This window comes from Pantherophis guttatus, chromosome 5 (assembly GCF_059756535.1).
Source record: "Pantherophis guttatus breed Tessera chromosome 5, ASM5975653v1, whole genome shotgun sequence".
In the NCBI taxonomy this organism is placed as follows: domain Eukaryota; kingdom Metazoa; phylum Chordata; class Lepidosauria; order Squamata; family Colubridae; genus Pantherophis; species Pantherophis guttatus.
The window spans coordinates 81,261,905-81,286,987 of record NC_142067.1 but is presented as its reverse complement, the minus strand read 5'-3'; the positions used below and the strand labels follow the sequence as shown (position 1 = coordinate 81,286,987).

Sequence of the window (25,083 nt, the reverse complement as noted above, 5' to 3'; positions counted from 1 at the left end):
TAACAATTTCTTTGTATAATGTTGCAAATGTAATTCTTAAGTCACAAAAGTGCATATATAGTATTATTTATATAAACATAAATAATATGTATTATAAACATAAATTCTGAATTTTGTCAAGCTAAAGGTCTGTTTTTATAGTCAAATGTTTCTTGCTATTTTACAATATAAAATAAGTTTGCCTGTTTTAATGGACCTGGTTGTAGTTAACCTGGTACATTTTATAAATAAGACTTACTGGTAAGTGAAACAAATAAAGGTTAATATAATCTAATAATGATTTTGAAATGGTGCATAATTGTAAACTTTTAGGAAAAATGTTAAGCTTAAGAATTCCAACATTAAAAACTCATGAAAATTGTAGTGACTTCTATGTTCTGTAAATTTGAGAAAATTAGCAAATACTGATATCAAATTTCCTCCAAGTAGAGGATAGCGTGGAATGGGGTAGAATGGACAGAGAATAAGACATCCACTTTTCATTAGGCTTTACCGCAAACAGCATCAAATTTAAATTTAAATTGTTAAAATTGTAATTTGATTTCACTTCTTTCTTGTTATTTTGTTTCATTATGTCATTACTTTTAACTTTGATTGGGAGCCTCACAATTGGAAAATGTCTGAGTTTCTCTAGATCCATAATCAAACATTTTCATTTCTATTTAGCTACAGACTGAAATTTTGATTATTCTTTTTAGCCAACGTAATAAAAAATGGTTGTTTTCACAACAAAGTAAAACTATAAATTTTCAATATGAAGGTAAATCTTCAATTAGTACATTACAAAAGTTTAGTATTATAAAAACCAAGACAGAATTATTTATCATTGCTCAAAGAATATCTCATCTGTCCATTCTTTTGATTGAAGGTCCTGAAAGAAATATGAAAAAAGTCACCCAACAATATTTCACAATGAATCCTGCTTTGGGTTTTAATGTCCTTATTCCATAAGGCATTTATTTATTTTATTTGTTAAATTTATTTGCTACCAATCTCACTTTGGGATTATGGTAAGAAAAAATTAACTGAATTCATATTGGGGTTTTTTTTGTAAAAGTTTTTTTTTTTTATTTTTTACACAAACACACAAACAAACATATAATGCATTTTTTCTGAACAGAGTATTGGCCGAGTCATATATTTATACAATTTTTGGTCATCTCCAACACAATTTATATATTTAACTTTTTGCCATAATAATCTTTCTCTCTAATTTTTATTAACCAATGTTACCCTTCACCCTAATCTCTAATCTTAATCAAATTCAATCTTTTCCCTTTTTTCCCTCCAAGTTAAAACCCTTAACTTTAAAATCTCACAACATTATGTAATTCCCCATATTTCCCTAAATTCCCTTATTTTAATCACAAATATTTTTCTTTGTCAACTTTTCCAAATATTACAATCCAATATCTTACTAAAAGTCACTTAAATATATAACATTACAATCATTCATTTCTTTTCCATTGCTTTTTCAAATATATATATGATATCTTCTTATTAAACAATAAACCAAATTACTTTGCACAGTACATTTTCTTAAATCTTAAATCCAATTTTCAATTACTTTTTCAAATATATAAATTTATACCACTTCAACAATATCTTCACTTCTAATTTCTGATTTTTTAGTTAAATTCCAAAATTAGGATTAAAAATGTTTCACTTAATACAAATTCCATAGTTACAGTTAAAAATATTCCAACTATTACAATCTCATATATTAAACTTATTTGTGTTATTAAATCTTATTTCCATTCATTTATAAATCAAGGTAATTATCCATTGCTTTATACTTAATTTAAACAAAATTAATTTTCATCTTAAATTCCAATATTCTAATTAATTTCATTATTACAATTAAATACATTCCAAGTACCGTATTTTCCGGCGTATAAGATGACTTTTTAACCCAGGAAAATCATCTCAAAAGTCGGGGGTCATCTTATACGCCGGGTACCCGAATCTGAGTTGCTGGCGCTGACCGATGACACTTTGGGAGCGCTGGCAACATTGAGGGGAAGCTGTACTCCAAATTAGTTCCAACCTACAAGAGGTGCCAGGCAGTGCGCGGCCCACGAGAAAGGAACGCGTCCCCACTCTACCCCAGAATTCGGGTCACCTTCCTTTCTTTCCCAGCAGTCCACGGTGAAAGCGGCGCCGCGGTCGACCTGCGTCTCCATTATGAGAAGCTCCATGCGACTTCGCATGTCTCCGCCCCAGTCGCGCAGCTCTCGCAATCCGCTCACCGGAGGAGCCATGAAGTGCTTGCACCGCCTTGCCAGATCTTCCTCGTCCTCCTTTCCCCATGGCTTTTCCGGTTGTAATTGCTGCTGCTGCTGCCACCGAGGCTGCTCCTTCATCTCCGCCCGCCGCACCAGACCCAGCCCGGCCAGCACCGCCGTGGCTCCCGCAATACAAGCGGATCGGCACCTGGGCTCGCAGGCGAAGGATGGGAGTGCGCAGCGCACTTTCCTGGCTTGGCGCTGATCCGGACAGCTGCAGAAGGAACTGGGCACTGGCTATCATGTCTTTTCTGCTGTGGGGGATTCGGCACCTGGGCTCCTGGGGTTTAAGCCTCCGGGCCAGCCCGTGCTGCTCCAGGATGTTCGCTTCGGGCTCCTTGGAATCGCTGCCGGGGGGTTCTTCCCATTGGGGCGATGGTGGGTGGCAGCGATCGGCGTCGCTTGGACTGCGGGAGCCATGGCGAACTCCTTCCCCACGAGGTATTGCTCTGCATTTCACCACCTCTTCCAGGCTCGCAGCCACCCACCATCGCCCCAACGGGAAGAACCGCCCGGCAGCGATTCCAAGGAGCCCGAAGCGAACATCCTGGAGCAGCGCTAAGTTACCTTCCGGGGTGGAGGGGTGTGTGTGGAAGAATAGGTGAAGCTAAAACGGCTTTCTCGTTCATCCCGGTGTCAGGAGAAGCGGCTTGAGGGGCGCCCGAGCTTTTAAGATTTTAACCTGGGCTAATCGGGTGGGGGAAAGAAGTGCTCTAGTCTGCAAACGAGGCAGGATCTTGGGTTTAAAGGGGGGGGCAGAGAAACTTTCAAGGCAGTTTTCTCTCAGCCAGAGGTAGAATCTGAATGGGAGAATATGGGCGTCACTGCGTGGATTGCATTACTTCGCTCATTTCTGGAAATATCCCTGCGCCCCTTTTCGCCTCCCGGAATTATGTGGCTCCCACCCACCCCACCCCACAACAGATCTGCGTGAGAGGCCAGAAAACTGTGGGTTTCGTGTGTGTGTATGTAACAAAAGGTGCAGATGTCTTTCCCCCCCGTTTCTTTCCGGCTGCAGCCTTTCTTCTGAATCGAGACCTCTTTTAAAGCTCCTTTTTGATAAACCCCCCTTGTGCCTCTTCTCCGGGTTTCTTGGTAACTGGGATCCGCTACACGTGCAAAACGGAGTCCCGAAATGGCTCTCCCGAGGTTGCCCGCTCTCACCATTACTGCAGCCGTCCGGATCGGCGCCAAGCCAGGAAAGTGCGCTGCGCACTCCCACCCTTCGCCTGCGAGCCCGGGTGCCGATCCGCTTGGACTGCGGGAGCCACGGCAGTGCTGGCCGGGCTGGGTCTGGTGCGGCGGGCAGAGATGAAGGAGCAGCCTCGGCGGCAGCAGCAGCAGCAATTACAACCAGAAAAGCCATGGGGAAAGGAGGACGAGGAAGATCTGGCAAGGCGGTGCGAGCACTTCATGGCTCCTCCGGTGAGCGGATTGCGAGAGCTGCGCGACTGGGGCGGAGACATGCGAAGTCGCATGGAGCTTCTCATAATGGAGACGCAGAGCCAGGTGTGCAAGGTGCTGGCCCAGGTCGACTGCGGCGCCGCTTTCACCGTGGACCTCCTTGGAATCGCCTTGGAATGCTGGAACCAGCTGGTTGCTGCGCGGAGCTTCCCCCAGGCATCCAGGGAGATATTACCGACGCTCTGACTTCCCCAGACCGGTGGAGCTCGCCATCAGTGGGGGTCAGCTGGGGAAGTCGGAGCGTCGGTAATACCCCCCTAGATGCCTGGGAGAAGCTCCGCTCAGCAGCCAGCTGGTTCCAGCATTCAGCAGCATGCAGCCTTGACTAGATCGGCACAGCTTTCTGTCAATGTTGTCGGCGCTCCTGTAGCATCATCAGTCAGTGCCAGCAACTCAGATTCATGAAGCTGTGCGGATCTCAACAAGGCTGCATGGGTGAAGGAAAAAAACCTGGTACAAAATAACCCTCTTGCCACTACACGTAGCGTAGCCCATTACCTTTCTCTACAGTACAGCAACAATACATACAGTACAGCAACAGTACATACAGTATAATATACAAATATAACAGTCAAGACCCCATCATGGCTCCACCAGCAAGAAGAAAGAAATATGAAGCCAGTTTTAAACTTAAAGTTGTAAACTTTGCCATGGAACATAATAACTGTGCTGCTGCAAGGCAATATGGAGTAACAGAAAAGATGGTTCGGGACTGGAAAGCAAATGTAAAAGCATTAAAGAGTATGCCAAGGGGTAAGTGTGCATTAAGAAGAGGCACCCCACATTGGCCAGAACTCGAAAAACATGTAGCAGACATGGTGAATGAGCATCGCCAAAACGGTTATGTAGTGACATGAAATAAAATACGTTTGCACTTCAGTGGGCCAAATCTAACTCAGATCACAGCAACAGATTTAAGGCCACTGTATCCTGGTGTACTAGATTCTTGGAAAGGCATAAGCATTTGAATTAAAATTACCATATTGAAATCAAATCTGATGTTTTTTAATTTTTATTTGGTGTGCATTGGAAGAGGGGTAGTCTTATACGGCGAGTATAGCCCAAACCCTATATTTTAACAGGAAAAGTAGGGGGTCGTCTTATACGCCCAGTCGTCTTATACGCCAGAAAATACGGTATTACAATCTCAACTGTTGCATTTTCTAAAATTCATTATATTTAGAAATCTTACTTCAATTCATTTTTTATTCTAAATGTATACAACGTATTTCTCTTTTCCCTTTCCATCAATTATTTCTTTCTCCCTTTCTTCCATTTTCTTTTTTTATTTTCTTCTTTTTCTCCCATCTTTTTTTCTCCATTTTAAAATCCTGAACCTTTCTGTTTTGCCCTGTATTTCCCATTATTCTCCATTCCTTTTTCTTCTTTCTTATTTTCCCACTGTTAATCCCAGTGTAATCATCTAAACAATTTTTGTTTTTCCTATTCCCCCCTTTTTTCTCTCCTTGTCTCTTTCCACCTTTTCTATTTTTTCCATTGTTAATCCCAATGTAATCTTTAAAGTTCACCTCTGTTACTAAATTTATCTCTTTTCTCCCAGTTCTCCTCTCCTCATTATTACTACCCACATGATCATTTAATTTTTCATAATCAATATCTTTTTCTTTGTCTTTATCTTTATCTTCAATCTCACTTTCTTGCTTCTCATTTTAATTTCTTTATCCACTTGATTGTGTTCTAACATGATTTCTGGTTCATCAGGTTTAGGTTTTCCATGCAGCATTATAATCATTTCATTTAGTTCTGTTTTCAATGATATACACATTATATTAATCATTTCAATAAATTCCTGCGCCATTTTATTCTTTCTGGGTTGTTGTTATTCTAGTTTTAACTTTTGTTGTAATCCAACTTCTTTGATTATCAAAGTCGAGCAGCTTGCAGACAAACACTCCTTAAAAGTTCCCACTGCTCTTATCACTACAGAAGTCCTTCTCTTGTCTTCAAAATAAAAGTTCAATGTTGTAATATTCTTTTTCCGCCTATAGAAATCTCTCTCCAATCCACAATTCCAATCAACAGCCTAAAAAAGTATCCATTTTGTTTAAAATCCATGTTACCAATCTTTGCCAATTTTCCCTCCTTTTTTATTTTGTATTTCCCCGAGTCAATTTAAAGTCCAAATCCAAATTCCAAAAGTTTTTTTTTTAATCTTCTATTACAGGGCTTTAATTTTAAGTTTCTCTTTGTTCTTTCTTCAACAATCAACAGAGATCTTTTTAAATTCTTTCCAATCCACTTCCCAACCTCACCCTCCCTAACCCCCCCTAACCCTCCCCTCCCCCCCGGACTTCCACAAAATATACTCCCATCAAAAAAAAAAAAAACCCTTTATATAAAACTTGAACCCCTCCATCCCCCATATAATTTTTCGTCTTCACAAAGTTAAAATATTTCTATCTTAATATAACATTTTCAATTAAAAGCTATTTGATACTTCCTGGTTTGATATTTGTTCTGCACATAATCTATCCACTTTTTCCATTCCCATTCATAAGTCTCTTGTGAACAATCTTTTAGGTATGCTGAAATCTTCGCCATCTCTGCAAAACTGGCCATTTTCAAAATCCATTCCTCGATGGTGGGCAAAGCTTCATTTTTCCAATATTTACCTATCAATAATCTCACTGCTGTCATCATATACAATATCAACTTTGTTTCACCCTTTGTAAAACCCTTAACTATACCCAATAAAAACAATTGTGGAGAAAATTGAATTTTTTTCTTCAAAACATTCTGTATAACCCACCAAATTTTTATCCAAAAAGCCTTAACTTTCTTACAAGTCCACCAAACATGATAGTATGTAGCATCTAAACAATCACATCTCCAAGATTTTGGCTGAACATTAGGGTACATGCATGACAATTTCTTAGGATCTATAAGGATCTAAATGCCATCTATAAAACATTTTATAAAAATTTTCCCTCAAATTCTGTGACTGTGTAAATTTAACGTTCTGAACCTAAATTTTTTCCCATGTTTCCAACATCACTGGTTCTGTAAAATTTTGTGCCCACTTAATCATACAATCTTTAACCAATTCAGTTTCTGAATCCCTTTCTAACAAAACATTGTAAAGCCTTTTAATATGCATTGGACCTTTCTCTTTTATATGTCTAACCAGTTCTTCCTCATGCAACATAATACCAGTTTTTTGGTCCTCTTTCCATCTCAGTTGAAGTTGATTGTACTGTAACCAAGTTAAATTAATCCCTTCGTCCAACAGTGTCTCTAGTGTCTTCAATTGCCATCTGCCCGCATCTGTAAAAAGAACCTCTTTGTATAAAACCCCCCGAGTGACATTATATTTGTATTCCAAATAATATGACCAAGATCCAGCCATAGCGGTATTTTATAATCCCATTTGAGTCGGTGCTTCTTCCAAACTCTCATCAAAGAGTCTCTAAATATATGGCTTTTAAATACTTTATCCACTTTATTTTCATAAAATAAATAGGCATGCCATCCAAATTCAAGATCAAAGCTTTCTATATTCAATATTCCAGTCTTTTTCCTTCCAAACCAATCACTTGCTTGAGATAAAGCTGCTGCTTCATAATATAACTGTAGGTTTGGAAGTTTAAGACCTCCTCTTTCTGGAACATCTTGCATAATTTTCAATTTCACTCTCGGCTTTTTCTCGTTCCAGACAAACTTATTCACTCCGCTTTGCCACTCTTTCAATTGTTTGTCGCTTTTAAGCACCGGGATCATTTGAAACAAAAAAAGAAATCTTGGCAAAATATTCATCTTAACTGCTGCTATTCTTCCAAGTAGAGACAGCTGCAGTTTTTTCCAAGTCTCCATATCTTTCTGCACATCTTGCCACAACACCTCATAATTATTTTGAAACAGTTTCATATTTGATTCTGCAACCTGAACTCCTAGATATTTAACCTTCAGTACAATCTCAAAACCTGCCCTCCTTTCAAGTTCGTGTTTACGATCTTGTGTCATATTTTTAACTATCATCTTAGTTTTTTTCTGGTTCAGTCTAAAACCTGATATTATACCATAGTCTTGTATAATGTCTTTCATCTGGATTATTGATTCCATCGGCTGTGTTAGGGTAACAACCAGATCATCTGCAAATGCCTTTATTCTATAGTCCTCTTGCCTTATCACTATGCCTTTCAAGATATTAGAATCCCGTATTGTATTCAACAAGACTTCTAGTGTTAAAATAAATAACAATGGGGATAACGGACAAGCTTGTCTTGTTCCTTTTTCAATATTAAAATCTGTTGTCAAACTTCCATTAATAATAATCTGTGCCTTTTGCTCTTGGTAAATTGCTGAAACCGCCTGTATAAATTGATCCCCAAAGTCCATCTTTTTTAAAGTCTTTAATAGAAAATTCCAGTCCACTCTATCAAAGGCCTTCTCCGCATCCAGAAAGACCAGCACTGCAGGGATCTGTTTATTCTTCTCAAGATATTCCAATAAATCTATTACTTGCCTTACATTGTCCTTCATATATCTGCCCTCAATAAATCCCGCTTGATCATCATGAATCACCTCTTGGATTATTGGCATCAGCCTGTTGGCTAGTACTTTTGCGTAAATTTTATAATCATTATTCAGAAGAGATATTGGTCTATAATTCTCCGGTTTTTTAGGACCTACTTGCTCTTTTGGTATCAAAGAAATATAAGCTGTTTTCCATGATGGGGGTATTTTACCCCCTTGTTGTATATTGCAAAATAAGTCTCTGAGTTGTTCCACCATTTCTGCTTGCAAAGTTTTATAATACACTGCAGTCAAACCATCCGTTCCAGGAGCTTTAGCTGTTTTTAATTGTTTGATTGCTGCTATTATCTCCTCCTCTGTTATAGGATAGTTCATTCTTTCCTTTTGCTGATTAGTAATTTTTGTGACTCTTTTATTTTCTAAATATTTTTCTATAAATCCATTCTGCATATCATCTTTAGCATATAATTTGGTATAATAATCTACAAAAGCTTCTTTAATTAATTTTTGTTGAAAAATTTCTTTCCCTCCGATATCAATGCTATCAATAGTCCGTATGCTCTGCTTCTTCCTTAATGTGTAGGCCAACCATCTGCCTGGTTTATTGGCATTACAAAATGTATTATGCTTTGCATATTGTAGATTTGTTGCAACTTGTTCCGCCATGAGCAGGACAAATCTGGTCCGAAGACCCCTCGACAACAGCTTGTCAGCCCAGGACTTCACAAGAAATCAGAGCCCGCTATTCCCTGACTGTCTCGCCGCAACCCTTCTGGTCTATATCTGAATTCATATTATTAATGGCCAGGTTTTAAACGCCATTTTAAAACGCTAGAGAACTAAAGTACTTTTTTGATTGAATCACTTATGAAAACTTTCTACAACCAAAAAAACCAAAAAAGAGCTGGCAGCAGAGTCAGACAGTGAGGAGGTTGGGGAGGAACATGGGGCAGTCCTGGGGGCTGGGGAAAGCTCAGACGAGAGCTCTGCGTTGGAGGCAGAGAGGGAGAAAGACAGCGAGGCAGAGGAACAGCTGGAGCCCATTCCCAGTGTATGCATGTGCAGAGTTGCCAGAAGACAAGAACAACTCCAAAAGCAGGGTCAACTTGGGAGTAAAGCCACACATTGGAGGTGATTCAGGGTTGAAATGCTCCTGGTTCGGACCAGATCGCCCGATCCAGTAGCAATGGCGGCGAGTGGTTCGGAGAACTGGTAGCAAAAATCCCTATGCCCCCCCACATGCCCAGCTGAGCCGCGCGATCATCAGAGGCTGTTTTTTTTACTTTTAAAAGCATTTTTTCTACAACCTCTTCGGCTGAAAAAATGCTTTTAAAAGTTGAAAAAAAGCCTCTGATGATCGTGCGCCTCAGCTGGGATCATCAGAGGCTTTTAAAAGCATTTTTTTCTACAACCTCTTCGGCCGAAGAGGTTGTAGAAAAAATATTATTATTATTATTATTATTATTATTATTATTATTATTATTATTATTATTATTATTATTATTAATATTTCTATGCCGCCCACTCTCCGAGGACTCTGGGTGGCTTACACCAAAGACAGTATACTAAATAGCATATTGCCCCCAACAATCTGGGTCGTCATTTTACCCACCTCGGAAGGATGGAAGGCTGAGTCAACCTTGAGCCAGTGAGATTTGATCCGCTGATCTTCTGAACTAACAGTCAACTGAAGTAGCTGCAGTACTGCACCCTAACCACTGCGCCACCTTGGCTTTTAAAAGTAAAAAAAAAAAAGTTGGCCACGCCCACCCAGTCACATTACCCCCACCACCAAGCCACGCCCACAGAACAAATTTTACATTTCACCACTGAGGTGATTGGCCCCTCCCATAGGAAACAAAAGAGGAGCAAACAGGGAGGGGGCTTTAGCAGGAAACAATTCGTTCATTCCGTGACTCTGAGAAACTCTGTGCCAAGTTTTGCCCTTTGCCTCGTTTGGAAGCAAGTTACATGACAGTTTGCCAATCGAGATAAGGTGTATTGAGAAATATTCCTTCGAAAAACTGTTTGGACAAACCTTGCTTACTGTGAATGAAAGTAATTCACAGTCGTGTAAATAAAAGAGGCTTTGCCGGGACCAATTCCTGTTGCCTGCTTTTTAAGGGAGCCTTAATATTATCATTATTGTTATTACCTTTAACAATATTCACTTTTAACTGAAAGCTATACTCTTGATAAGTTAGGTACTCTTCACCACAGAATATAAAAGCAGCATTTTTTTCTTTTATGTTTTTTCTTTTATGTTTTAATATGCATATGAAATTCACTCACAGCAAGAATGAATAATGAATAGTTTAGAAATGTTCTATGTAAACTCCTGCTGTTTTAATTCAGATGCTTCCACAGATTTCATGCATTAAAGAATAATCTTACAAGACACAATAGCTATTTTCCTTAAAACACTATCTTTCACACCCATGCAAAATAAGATGCCTAAATGGAGTTATTTGATTAAATTGATTTCATATTATTATTCTGGTCCCAACTTAAATTTATATATGTGTGTGCCATTCTCAGTATACAAAATTAAAATCCAAAATACTATTTGAGATTGATTATATAACTAATGTAACCAAAATGCCATAGATTAGATTAAAACAGAATTCAGTTTAAAACAGAGCTGCAACTGTAACAAAATATTGGCCAAATCTTCACCTATACCATGATAAGGTACCATGCAAAATACTTTATTTTGTATTTAAAGCAGCTACAGGCATTATGCTGTAAAAAACCTGTTTTCACTACCCTTTTGCCTAAGGTGACCAGACGTCCCGCTTTTGGCGGGACAGTCCCGCTTTTGAGCAATTTGTCCCACGTCCCGCGGCGTTTTTAAAAAGTCCCGATTTTTCATTCTGCCTCCTGAGTCCCGGCTGCCTCCTGAGTCCCAGCTGATGGCTAGAGGGAAAAAACCTGTTTAAACTCTTGCCGCGGGGCTTCAAAGGGCCGCCCTACGTTGATTAGCTCGGCTTCCCCCTCTCAGCTGATTTGCGCAGGGCTCTGCTCTTGCTAAATTGCTCAGCAGTTTTTTTTTTCTCTTTGTGCAAACCAAGCTCAAAATGAAACTGAAAGTAAAACAGGCTGTTGGCTTTGCTGTTTGCTTGCAACCTTGGAAAATTAGGCAGCAGATTTATTTTCCTTTTCCTCACCAAAAAAGGTAGGTGTAAACAATGGGAAATTATTTAGGGCAAAAGAGGAGAGTTCAAGATTTTAAAACACAAAAGAAAAAAAAGCTCTTTTTAACTAGGGAATTGTAATAATTGAGATACTATTAATTGTATACTGTGTTGAAACCAGAAATGGTTAAGTTGTGGTTTGGAGGAATATATGGGGGAAATTATTTGGTTTATTATTATTGGTAAATATAATTAATTGATTTGTAAGAAATTGGATTGCATGGAAATAATTGGAATATTCATGTTCATATTGATTAATATACAAAAAAGATAGTTATATAACTAATTGATTTATATTAAAATGTTGAATTTGTATTAAACAACTGTATTACATAATTACATAATTAACCAATGTGAGGATGGATATAAAAATAGATGACAATGGGAAGGGGTATAATATAGAATAGAAGGGAAAAATTGAATTTGATTAAGATTAGAGATGAGGATGAAGGGTAATATTGTTTTTTTAAAAAAATAGATGAGGAATAAATATCGCAAAAAGGAAATATAGAAATTGTAAATTTAATTGAAATGACTAAACACTGTTTAAATTTGTGAACCAGCCAAATATTCTGTTCAAAGAAAATACATTGTATGTTTGTATGTGTGTTTCTAATTATTGCTATTTATTCATATTTGTTCTCTTTTATTCTTTAAAGTTTAACAATTCATTCTTTATCTTAATATCTTTATATTTGTTTGGGGTTGGCTTTCTTCCCTTTCATCTTTTTTATTGTACAGCAATCTTTCTCCTCAAACCTATCACCTTTCTCTTTTCTTTCCTTCTTACTTTCTCTTTCCCCCACCCTCTTCTTCTCCTCCCTATTTCCTCTTCCTTTCTCCTTCTCCTCCTCTCTTCCTCCCTCTCTTACCGTCACTCCTACTCTAATTTCCCTTCCCTTCCTTCATCCCTCTCTATTACTGTATCCTTTTATGCATATGGATTACTCAGAGGGCTGAAAAAGTTATTTTTGACTGGTCCTCACACTTTTGACCAGTCCTCGAACTTACGACTGTCCTCACATTTTACATTTTTGCCCTATCTTGTCATCATGGTGAAGAGAAGCAGTTGTGAAATGAGTGACATGGTTGTTAAGAATGCTGCACGGGCATAAATGTGAGGATGGTCATAAGTGTGAGGACCAGTCAAAAGTGCGAGGACCTGTCAGAAATGACTTTTTTCAGCCCTCTGGTTAGTCCTTTTGTGCATATGGACTACTCAGAGGGCTGAAAAAGTTATTTTTGACTGGTCCTCGCACTTTTGACCAGTCCTCGAACTTACGACTGTCCTCACATTTTACATTTTTGCCCTATCTTGTCACCATGGTGAAGAGAAGCAGTTGTGAAATGAGTGACATGGTTGTTAAGAATGCTGCACGGGCATAAATGTTAGGATGGTCATAAGTGTGAGGACCAGTCAAAAGTGTGAGGACCTGTCAGAAGTGACTTTTCAGCCCTCTGAGTAGTCCCTATACACATAGCCATGGCCACCCGGTCACATGACCAGCTAGCCATGCCCACCCAGTCACATGGCCTCCAAGTCACGCCCACACAATAAGCCACGCCCACAATGGTGTCCTTCTTACCAATGTTAAAATCTGTTCACCTTACCCTATACACATAGCCATGGCCACCCGGTCACATGACCAGCTAGCCATGCCCACAAAATAAGCCACGCCCACAATGTCCCTCTTTACCAATGTTAAAATCTGGTCACCTTACTTTTGCCTTATGCTTCAGGGAACAATACTGCCAAAAACACATTCTTGTGGCTGTGCTGTGGCCTGGTGTGTTTAGCTAAACTTTAGCTTGACTTTAGGTAAGTCAAGCGGAACATAGAATTTGTTGCTTTCGTTCAGTGGCTAAGATGCTGAGCTTGTCAATCAGGTCGGCAGTTCAGCGGTTCGAATCCCTAGCACTGCATAACTGAGTGAGCTCCTGTTACTTGTCCCAGCTTCTGCCAACCTACCAGTTCGAAAGCACATAAAAAATGCAAGTAGGAAAATAGGGATCACTTTGGTGGGAAGGTAACAATGCTCCATGCGCCTTCAGCATTTAGTCATGCTGGCCACATGACCACGGAGACGTCTTTGGACAGCACTGGCTCTTTGGCTTAGAAACGGAGACAAGCACCGCCCCTAGAGCTGGAAATGACAAGCACACATGTGCGGAGGAACCTTTACCTTTACCTTTACTAGTATACACTGTAGTAGATCTTGTCTGCGGTTTCAAAAATCTGCAGTTGATAAACATTTTTTGCACCACAGGAGTTTCTAATGCATCATTCTGATTCGTCGTTTTGTGCATGTGTACAAATACACATCTAGCCTCCACCCCTGCAATGTTCCACTAAATTGACCTTGTATGAGCATCTTTTTCCTGCGTGTAATTTCCTCTACACTGTGAACAAGTGTGCAGTGGTTTCCGCAGTAGGAACCCTAAGCAAGAAGAGCTTTTCTGACAGCCTGTATTGAGGAACATCTTGGTGGACAGAGTTTGAACTTGATTCCCTGATGGAACATAGCATCAAATTCAAAAGGGAGATACAGACTGCCTTGCAATTCTGTAAAAACACATACTAGGCTTTGCAAAGCAAGATAAGGCAAAACACCATCCCTTTGCATACATCCATCACAGCAACACTGATTTTTTGCATGTTGGAGGAGGCAGTGAGGATTGGGCCTCCACTGCTTCTTTCTTGTGTTCTTTATAAAATAATCTTATTTCTGCTTTTTTGTGATTTGGGGGATTATCTTTCAGGGCTCCATAGGTTCAGAGTCTTGTTCGTTATGGTTCCACAACTGTATGCTACAAATAATAAGGTCTGCCTTTAGTGTCTTACATCTCTGATAGGCACACACACTCCCCTTCTTTCTCTTTGATATAATTAACTACAATAGGGAACCTGAAGAAACCTGGAAACATTTACTACAATGCATTTATTAGAAGTCTATTTCCACCTGATGCTTTGGTAACAATCAACATGCTTGGATTAAGAAAGACTAAACTACAGTAGAAATTGAAGGCCTGATCAGGATAATTGTTCCTAATTGGGTTTTTTTGTTAGGTTTTTTTCCCCTTCTTAATAAAGGAATTGTAATAGGATGCAAATCTGCATTTTGTAGTCATACATACTATAATACATTTGTGTTCACATAGTTGTATATATTTATTGATATTGATAGTCACTTTTATTTCCTAAAATGCTTGTTTAATTTTTGGCAGTGGTTTGCTCTCCGAGCGTGTCAAATGTTTTGTTACCTGACTAAGTAACATCATCAGTGGGGCTTCAGTAGAAGTGTCTTGCTGACTTCTACAATTGAGGACAAGACACTTCTACCGAAATCCCACTGATAATGTTACCTAACCGGTAACAAAACGTTCAGGAACTAAATGGCAAACTCAAGAGAGCAAACCACTGCCAAAATCTAAAACCCAAGCTACGAGTATTTTCTAATATTTCAATGCTTGTTTAGTCTTCGGCCATGAATTAAATAAACAGAATAAAAATGATTGATGCATGTTAATGTTATACTCTAGAACTGTTGGGAATCTTTTTCCTTAAAAGCTAAAATTTATCATTATTTAGCTGATATACAACTGAGTTATGGATGTTAGCCCATTACTGATTTCAAACAGAACATCAAAAGTGTGCATGCCTTATCTCCTGAAGCTGAAGGCTTTTTCCTTAATCACAGATGGAGATAATGATCCTTGTATTTCAATTTCATTTGGAAACTGGCTTCCTTTTTTTAATCATAGAAGAAATGATAGATTTAAACAGCTATGTCTGAAGTAATTGGTGAGCCATTTTTAAAATCTGGAAATGTATTGTACAATTCTATATTATATAGACTATATTCTATATTGCCTAGTGTAAATTGCAAATTTTAATAAAAAGTATGTTTGTGTTTGTGAATCTATATCTATTTCTCAAAACAGAGAAAACTACCATTGAGAAGACTACGGAAAGACACAGCTTTCTATATCACGCAGTGGCCAACAATGAACATATGGAATGTTCCAAAGTCTAGACGGATGATCTATCCTTTTCAATGTTTCTTAGCAATTTATCTATAAGGTATGCTGCCTTATAGTTAAAATAAGATGTGTGACCACAACATAAAAATACTGTTGTATAGTCTCAAGATGTGTATAACAAATTATATAGCACTAGCAATTTTATAGTCAACACAGGATTGACATCTTCATTGAGCCATCTACTGGACTCTAAGATCCCTTTCCTGATCAATCACTGTCAGTTTATATCCCATTAATATATTACAGGTTGTCCTTGACAGACAACTGCAATTGTGACCAAAATTTCCATCGCTAAGCAATGCAATTATAAAGTGCTACAGCACTTAGCAATGGCAATCTTTGCAGTTCCAGTTGCATGAACAATTAGATAAATGGATCTGCAGAATCCTTAAGTCTTTCTCAGTAGTTTGATCAAACTGATTTAAATTATATATTTTACAAAGAAACATTGTTGCCTTAATCATTTACTTTTCCTCCAGTTTTTACTACTGTACTGTTTTACAGAAATTAAATGTATTTCTGTAATTTATGTACATGTAATTATGTAAATGTAATTAAATTTATGAATTAAATAGCTTTATTTATTACTTACATTCTCTTCATTATTTAGAAGAGAATAACATATTTGGACCTTCAGAAACAAGATCCCTCCACTTTTAATTCTGATGGGATCCCAAAGAGACCCAGAGTGGAATTTGGCAGTCCTCTTAGACTTGCAGCTCTTGCTTGAAGAGCAAGTGGAAGTTAAGGCTAGAAAGCCTTTGCATACCTTTGGGTAGTGTGCCATTTACACCAATTCTTGGATTGTGAGGCCCTGCTCATGCCTTTGTAACCTCTTGTTTAAACTACTGTGATGCACATGGGGTTGCCGCTGGAGAACTTTCAGAAACTTCAAATGCTGCCAGATATACTACACACATAATATCACTTCTCTGTGGCTGCATTAGTTACCGGTGTGTTTCTGGATACAATTCAAGGTGATGGTTGGTTATCATCTTTAAAATACTACATGACTTGGGACCATGTTACCTGAGGGATTGCCTTTTTCCAAGAATCTCTACCCATCTAGTGAAATGGTCATATTGCAGATCCCATCAGCCAGAGTGCCAGCTGCAGGGACTAGAAGATGGGCTTTTTTTTTTTGCAGTGGTCACTGCTCTACCGAACATCCTTTCAGACATTAGAATGGCCCAAACTGTGTTAGCCTTTCCTAAAGCACTGGAAAACTTGTGTTCCTGAGCCTGGGGTGCTGAATGCATCAAGGACCCCGTTTCCTGGCTGCATTGTTAAGTGGCCAAGCGTCTCAACCACTATGTTTATTTATTTATTTTGGATATTTTTATTTTTTATTGTTTTAAAATGTTTTACAATGTTTTTATTGTCTTAATTATATTTTTTTGTAAGCCACCCAAAGTATTTGACTGAAATGAATGGCATAGAAATTGAATAAACAAATGAACAAACAAACAAACAATTTTCTATTCTTTATGAAGCAATTCCTAAAATAAAATGGAAACTAGTCTATTAGTACATTACAAGTAAGAGTACATATTGTTTTTTTAGTGAGCTTTAGCTCTGCCCCTTTTGTGATATCATCACCCCTTTGGAGGACTGTTGTTTTGAGGAGTTGGTAGCCCTGCCCATTTTTGTGATGTCACTTCCGGACCCCCGCCCTTGGAGGACTTGTTTTAGGACTTCTTAGATCCACCCACTTTGTAACATCATTTCTACCCGCCCTGCCCTTGGAGGATCGTGACATCATAACCCCTCGCCCTCCTGTCTCGCTGTCAACCCCTTTTAAAGGAAGTAGCACAACATCACTTCCGGGGTCCCCTTCCCTCCCTTGGAGGACTGTGATTTCAGCCCATTTTACAGGAAGTAGTGAGGGCTGACTGCTGTTTGAACAGGGGATTGTGTGCAAAAATTAATTTAAAAAGTCTGTTTACACGCACAGCATGGTGGAAAGACTTTATCAGTGTAAATGTAAACATACTAGGAAAGGTTTATCAATGCAAATGTAAGCAAACTATGGCTCAGTTCCTGAGCCAGGGCCCTATTGTAATGCAAGGATTTTGAGCAACATCATGTATTTGTTCTAGGGGGGTGCTTACATTGTAGGTATGTAAACATAAAATGCTATTTTGCAAAAAACATTTTGTATGAATGCTTTGCTTTTCTGAAATGTGGCAGGGACGGTGGCAAAAAGCTGGAAAATATAAATAAAAAAAGGAATTCGGACACCTCCTTTTCTTAGTTCTAAGTTTTTCTACATTATAGAGTGGTTGTAAAAATAAAAATACTATTTTGCAAAAGGCCTTTTTGTACGAGGGCTTTTCTTTTCCGAAAGGGGTCAAGGATAAGAAGCAAAAGGCTGAAAAACAGAATTCTTGAGTGGGATACAGGCGATACATGTAAATATATATATATATATGGGGTAGTTATGTGCATGCTTATTTACAGCAATAGGGCACAGGGCTTGTGGCATGTCCCAGGGGATTAGTGTGTGGGCAGGCGCTGTATACACACGTGTGACAGGAGGGGTTAGGGCATGTTCAGGCCTGTCCCAGGCGTGACCTGATTTTTCAAAAGGCTGATAAAAAGGAGGTCTCTGCAAACACCTCTGCTTAAAACATAGATAGATTTTACTAACATGGATCCTTGCTTCAGAAATAATCAAAATAATGCTAAGTTACAGTCAGAGGCTGATTTATTCGCTGTAAATGTGAGACCTGAACCACCAAAGAGAGCCCGACGTGTTAGGAAAAAGTGTAAAACGTTTAATAATGAGAGTAAGCGTGGCTTGATGGTTAAGATATGTTATTACCGTTTCTGCCAAACAACCAATGGTGAGGGTATGCAGAACATGTAAACCAAAAAAGTTTCATGATTTGAAAATTGAATATATAATGTACTGTATTTCTTCTTTCAGAACAGGCCGCTCATCAGAATACAGGACTTTTGCAAATTGTCAAGACTTGTGTTGTCAAAATTCTCCACCATTGTTTAATGGGTTGCCTGCAAAATGAGGATCAGCTGGATAGAGCCATTGAAGCAAGTGTTGTTAAAAGCATGTGTCTTCAAATATCTAAACCTCAAATTGTATGGACAATTATTAATATTTCTGACAAAATGAATAAATTATATTTCACAAGGGATACCTTGAATGAAGTCAATGCCTGTATAAAAAGTATTGAGAAGTCGAAGGACCCACAGGCATTAATGACAAAGATACAAGAGGAGACCCTGATATCTGTCAAGAGATTGATATGCCAAACTGTATCAGAAATTTATTACAAGAAAATGTTAATGTAAATGGAGCGAATTTCAAATAAAGCAGTTATTGGAAATGTGTTATTTCTGTTCTGTAAAGGGGAATGACTCAAGGATTATATGTGACGCAACAGCATTGGGGTGGGGGCACAGGACTTGTATTTAGTTGAAACTGATAAGAAAGGGGCTAGGCATTTAAATATAGGTGCACATCTCTGTTAACCGGTTGTTCTGTCCCCGTCGCACGCACACATACACACAAACAGACAGCCAGGAGTTAATGAATCAAACAGTCAGGAATTCCTTTAAGATAACAATCTTGGCACCGAACCATGAACTGCCTGCCAAGAGATTTTACTCACTAAGGGAGGTTTTTTCTCCTCAGTCCGATATACCAAATTAATTCCTCAAAGCAAAGAATTGTCAAAGTCCAGTCCGAAAAAATCCAAAAAGAGATTCTAACAGCATTCTAGAAATACGATATGACTTCTGAGCTTTTCAATTTGTTCGTCACAAGGCCTGAATAGCTGACACATCCCCTTTTATCCCCCACAAGGGGAGCAGTGACTCAGCTCAATCTCTGGCCCCCTCATGCCTCTTTCTTTGCTTTGCACGCTTATCCTTCAGACGCTGTCTGGGATCCAACCAAAACTCATCCCCCTCGCTCTATCTGCAGCTGCTCCGAAGTGCCTTGCTCCTGGCATATCTCTTGGCCTTCGGAGGAAACCTGAGGCATTGTCAGAGAGGAGGGTCCTGGAGAGGGAGGCCTTGGCAAATCCGCTCCTTCGCCTTCTGAATCCTCTCCCTCTGTTAGAACAGGCTCGGGGGTCGGAGTCACAACACTGGTAAAGAAGGACTCTTCAGGATGGACCAGACTAATGTAAGTGCTTTTATAACTATTTTAAGGTATTGCAAGGCATATATATATATATACTGTATATATAGGGAATAATATTTATAATAATTGTTTTGTGTTTATTAGGATGATGCTACAGATTCTCAATGCCTAAAAGCATGCTACGGTATTCTTTTTCCTTTTAGCAAGCAAATATTTGCCATGTGTACAATGCCCACAGACTCACAATGGCACAGCTATATTAGGGGTTGCAATGCAAAGCTACAGAATGGATTTTACAAGGTATGGCATTTAATTTGCAGACCTCTATCTTTTCTGTAGCAAGAAGGATACCTATAGGATTCGGTGTTTCTTTCAGACTGGGATGATGATGATGATGATGATGATGATGATGATGATGATGATGATGATGATATGTTTGCTGCATGTACAATGCCCACGGACTCTCAATGGGCCGCACATAACGGGTCACAGGGATGCCACAGTACGAGAGACACAAGAAAATAAAAGGTGTGGTATTTATTTTGCAGACATATATATTGTATAAAAGATATAAGGGGCTTAGGGCCTACAATGAAGTGTCATCACCAAACAATAACTTGTAAGGAAGCCCTCCATTTCATGCTATAGACAGTAGTATTTATTGTAATAAACGTGAGAGCCCGTGTGACTCATAGCAGTACATACCTTTTAGAATGGTGGAATGGACAGATGCGTGACAAATTCCCAAGGAACAGTGCTTCACAAGTTGTTGAAGGTGGTGGGAACCCGCAAGCAAGCACATCACATGCGCCTGTGGAGGACCAGATGTCAGAAACGGAGCAGCAGATAGCCACAACTCATGGATCTGAAGAAATGGAAATGCAAGGTATGAACTGATATTACATACACGCTTTTAGAAAACCGGGCTAGTACGAATTTCCAGTCGACAGTCAATATGTTATATGTACTATAATAAGTAAGAATACTAATCGCTAATTATTTGTGTGCCTACAGATAGACGCAGCAAACGGGTCTGCAAAAGTACCAAGTCCTACTGGATACAAAGCATTCAGCTGAGTTTTGAATCGCAGCAGAACCCATTGTGCAGTGTATGGGATATACAAGGATAGGAAGTTGAACCCCAGCTGTCCACATCCCATGACATACAAGGTTAATTAAAAATGCACAATAATTTCTAAATATGTTTGTTTGTATTCATTAAACAGTGACAGCTCTTCGATATGTTTTTGTTTTTATTTTTTTATTTATTTAGAACTGGCTTGTAAAAAGTCAAAAAGGGGGGCTGAGGAGCAGCATCCAACACTCACATACAGTGACATCTCCAGTGAAGAGTGTGATATGTCAGAAACACAATCAGCAGAGGAATGGGATCCCTTGGAAGATTCCGACTCACTAAGTACACCAGAAGTACCGGTTGTGTACCTGGAGAGAGTTCAAGCATGGCAGAGGGCCCTGCAGCATTACAGAGCAATAGAGTATTATGGACGCTATAGATTTGTAAATATGGAACATGTTTGATCATTTACGCAGGCTATAGATGTTATTCATAATGAGATACAGAATCTTTTGAACCGTATTTCCAGGGATATACGGCCAAACGATTTTGTACAATTGTGGCTGGATGCTGAGGAATTAGGCAGGCCTCTCTTTAGTGTTAAAAGGCCACTCGAGGAGTTAGATGCTGACCAATACCTTAGTTATGTAGAGAGTTTATTACAAAGCAATGCGGAGATCTTATGGAGGAACTCTTTGGAATTAACAGTCACTATTGTTAAAAACCATGAGGGGGGAGGCCTTAGGAAGTTAGGAACAGTTCTATTCAGTAAGATTTTGGAAAAGAAAATCAGAGTGCCATGAAGTTGTTGTGGGGAGGATGAGATGCCCTAAGTGCAAGTTGCTTTGTCACTCTAAGGTTTGTCTTGAAAGACACAAACAGTTGGCGGGAGAAGGAAAAATTATTTGTGAGGATAATGTATTTTGTTCCAGGTGTGGTTTCTATGTACCTGTACCACATGTTGAATGTAAGAAGCTGGCGTGTGGACAGTATGATACCAAAGTAGGTAGCCTGACAGACCATTTATGTTTTCTGAAAAGGATTTTTAAGCCAAATGTTGGCTACCGATACATTGTGTATGATTTTGATGCTGTCAAGAAACAGGGACACATATACCAAACTATGTTGGATGACAGCGATGTTAGGAAATGGGAATGGTATTGTGATAAGTGTCTGGAGGAATTTGTGAAAACATTTGTACAGCCTAAGTTTAAAGGATCTACATTCATCGCTTACAACTCCAAGATTTATGATGGTTACCTAATCCTCAGGCAGCTGATTCGTGAAAAGGTGAAGGTACAATTGTCAACTCAGGGGGGCAAACTGTTATGCATAACCCTACCAATCTTTCATACACATTTTATTGACAGCCTTTCTTTTTTACCCATGAAACTGAGTAAAATGCCTAAAGTGATGGGGTTTCAAGGATCCAAGGGGTATTTGCCAAATGTCAGCTACCGGTACAAAATCAGTACAGATTTTACTAACATGGATCCTTGCTTCAGAAATAATCAAAAGGTTGTATACCCTTCTACATCATGGCCCGAGTCAAGGCTATTCTGAACGACTGCCGTAAAATATGTTGTACAATGTTTGATGAAGACTTACAGTACTTCAGGTCTATTTTATTTGGATGTTGTCTAGCGTGCTGTAACGTATAGGATGCTATAGAACATAAAGATGTGGACGATCTCACCAGATCTTACCTGTCGGGGTGGGAAACGACTAAGAGATGTTCTTTATCGCCTATCCAACGAACCGGCTTGAATAAGTAAAACCCCTGTTATATATCCAAATGTGTAATTCAGGATAACACCGCTAATATCATGATAGGTAATGAATTAATATATTTTCCAGGTCCTGTTCCATGTTATAGCTATAGCAGCAGTGATTCTTTAATAATAAACCTATCAACCAATGAAGAGTCTGCAGAGGATTTCTTAGGTAAATGAAACTAAATTGACTTTTTTACTACAGCCATTGCTGATAAAGTTATATATTAAACGGGGAAAGTTGCTGTTAGCTTTAGTAACGATCTATTTTATATTTTACCAGAAATGGATTTTAGATATAAAAATGACAAGAGTCTGGTTCTTTCAAGAAACACCTCAAGCATACAAAAATTTACAGAGGACAGAAACAATTGTCAGAGCCCTATGAAGCCTGTTAACAGCATGCCTATGGTTGATGTTAATGACAATATTAATGAATCTGTTCTGAAACTTACCGAATACCCCTTTTGTCTAATGGGTGATGTAAAAAGAGACAGGGCAAATGTAGATAACGTTATGGAAGGATGCACATGTGGGTGTATTGGTTGTATTTGTGTGATGACTACAGAAGTTGAAGATGATGATGATGATGGTGATGACCATGAAAGTTATTATTCCAATGGCAAAGTTCATGTTAGTGTACTCTAAATTACAAATAAAAGGATTGTGTTAAAGAGTAAAGTGTGTTTATTGTATGATGTGGATGGAGCAGAATGAAGTATGAAAAAATTCTAAAGAAACTATATTATAAACCCAATTATACGTGCTGCTATGGGAGTGTATATTCACTATATAAGGCTGGCCAGAAGCACGTTAAAAACTTAACATTGAACCATGTCAAGACATGGCTTTCCGGACAAGATGCTTATAGCCTTCATAAACCTGCAAGAATTAACTTTCCTAGGAATGCAACAATAGTTTCTTGCATAGACTGTCAGTGGCAAGCCGATCTTGTGGATTTATCAGGATTTGCCATGGAAAACAACGGCACAAAATTTATTTTAACAGTAATTGATGTGCTATCCAAATATGCCTGGGCTGTCAGCTTATCTAATAAGTCAGGACAGGGGGTTGCTGATGCCTTCCAGAGCATCTTCCAAACAGGAAGTGCCCCCAGAAAGTTACAGACAGGTGCCGGAAAGGAATTCTTAAATAAACCTCTGAAGAAGCTTTTGGTACGTTATGGCATACATCATTTTGTCACACATAGTGAAACTAAAGCAGTGGTTATAGAGAGGTTTAACTGCACTCTGAAAAATGGAGATATTTTACAGCTAAAAACACGCACCGTTATGTGGATATTTTGCTGGCCCTCATTTGGGGCTACAACGATTCTTACCATTGCAGTATCCTGACAGCTCCCAATATGGTAAAGTGATCTAATGAAAAGGAGGTGTGGATGTGCCTATACGGGAAAAAAATTAAAATGAACAGAAAGTTAAAAGCCCTTAAGGTGAGGAACCATGTTAGGATAAAGGGAAAATTTGAAAAGGGCTATCAGCAAACCGTTACAGATGAAATATTTATCGTCAAAGAATGCATTAGGAGGGGGGAAAGGGAGTTATATAGATTAATGAATTATGCAGAGGACCCCTTACAAGGATCTTTTTACCCAGAAGAGTTGCAAAAAATCCGTAGCGACCAAGAACGTGTCTACAGAATTGAAAAAATACTCCGGAAAAGAGGGAGGGGAAAATAAAGAGAACTCCTAGTTAAATGGGCTGGATGGCCAGAGAGGTTCAACAGTTGGGTTAAGGATACTGAAGTACAACATCTTTGATATGGCCGAGTTTTACATCACCCTTCCTAGCAATGCATCAGCAGCAATTTTCCCCAAAAACAAAAATTCTAATTTTACTATTCCATTACCGATACCATTGGACCTTCCAGGGTCATGGGAAGTAGAGTTAGCAGAGATACAGTATCCGCATAATTGGTACACATTAATGTCTCCTGGATATTCTTTGAGAAGTGGGTATTATAACAGCTGTTAGAAAATATGAACAATCTTATATCAAATACCAAGGACAGGCCTAAGACAACCTTACGATTCGGTGGCCCGAAAAATTAATCTTAAAGGAGATGAACCGTATACCATTCTAGTTAGCGGAGAACTTGGACATCTGTTAGGTATGTTCCCTGGCTTCAGCACCTTATATGTTTATACAGATATTGTAGAGCTCCAGATAGTGGGTGACTTCTATGTGCCATTACTGCGCTGTGTGCCTATGCGAGGGCAAGACAATGATTTCATCACAATGACCTATGACTGTCCGCATTATGTACCAGTCAGCAAACATCACATTGATACTGTTACTATAGAAATCAAAACCGACCAGGACAAAAACGTGCATTTTTATCATGGGAAGGTGATTGTCAAGCTTCATTTTAGGCCTCGGAAAAGTGAAGGATGGTTGTAATCAAGGAGCATGGGAGACCTCAAGACTACGTAGCTTACTACAGGGCACAAGCCGGTGGCAGGCTTCTGGGCTTCTGAGGTGCCCCCATTATGTACGGGACAGGTTTAGGGGGTCTGTTCCATGGGCTTTTTTGAAAAGCAATGCCTTTTTTGAGGCGAGGATTAGAAATCATTAAGCCGCATGTGAAATCTGCTGCCAAAAACATTGCCAGAGATATTGCGGGGCACCTT

General features: G+C 39.0%; 1 long non-coding RNA gene across 1 annotated transcript; it reads right to left on the bottom strand.

The window, feature by feature from the left end:
• Positions 1 to 776: 776 nt before the first annotated feature.
• On the bottom strand, positions 777 to 24,597 carry LOC148113484 (uncharacterized). The gene is made up of 3 exons (XR_015728264.1): positions 24,529 to 24,597; positions 20,292 to 20,451; positions 777 to 871 (listed from the first exon to the last, which is right to left on the bottom strand). It is a non-coding gene; the product is annotated as an uncharacterized LOC148113484 (long non-coding RNA).
• Positions 24,598 to 25,083: the final 486 nt, after the last annotated feature.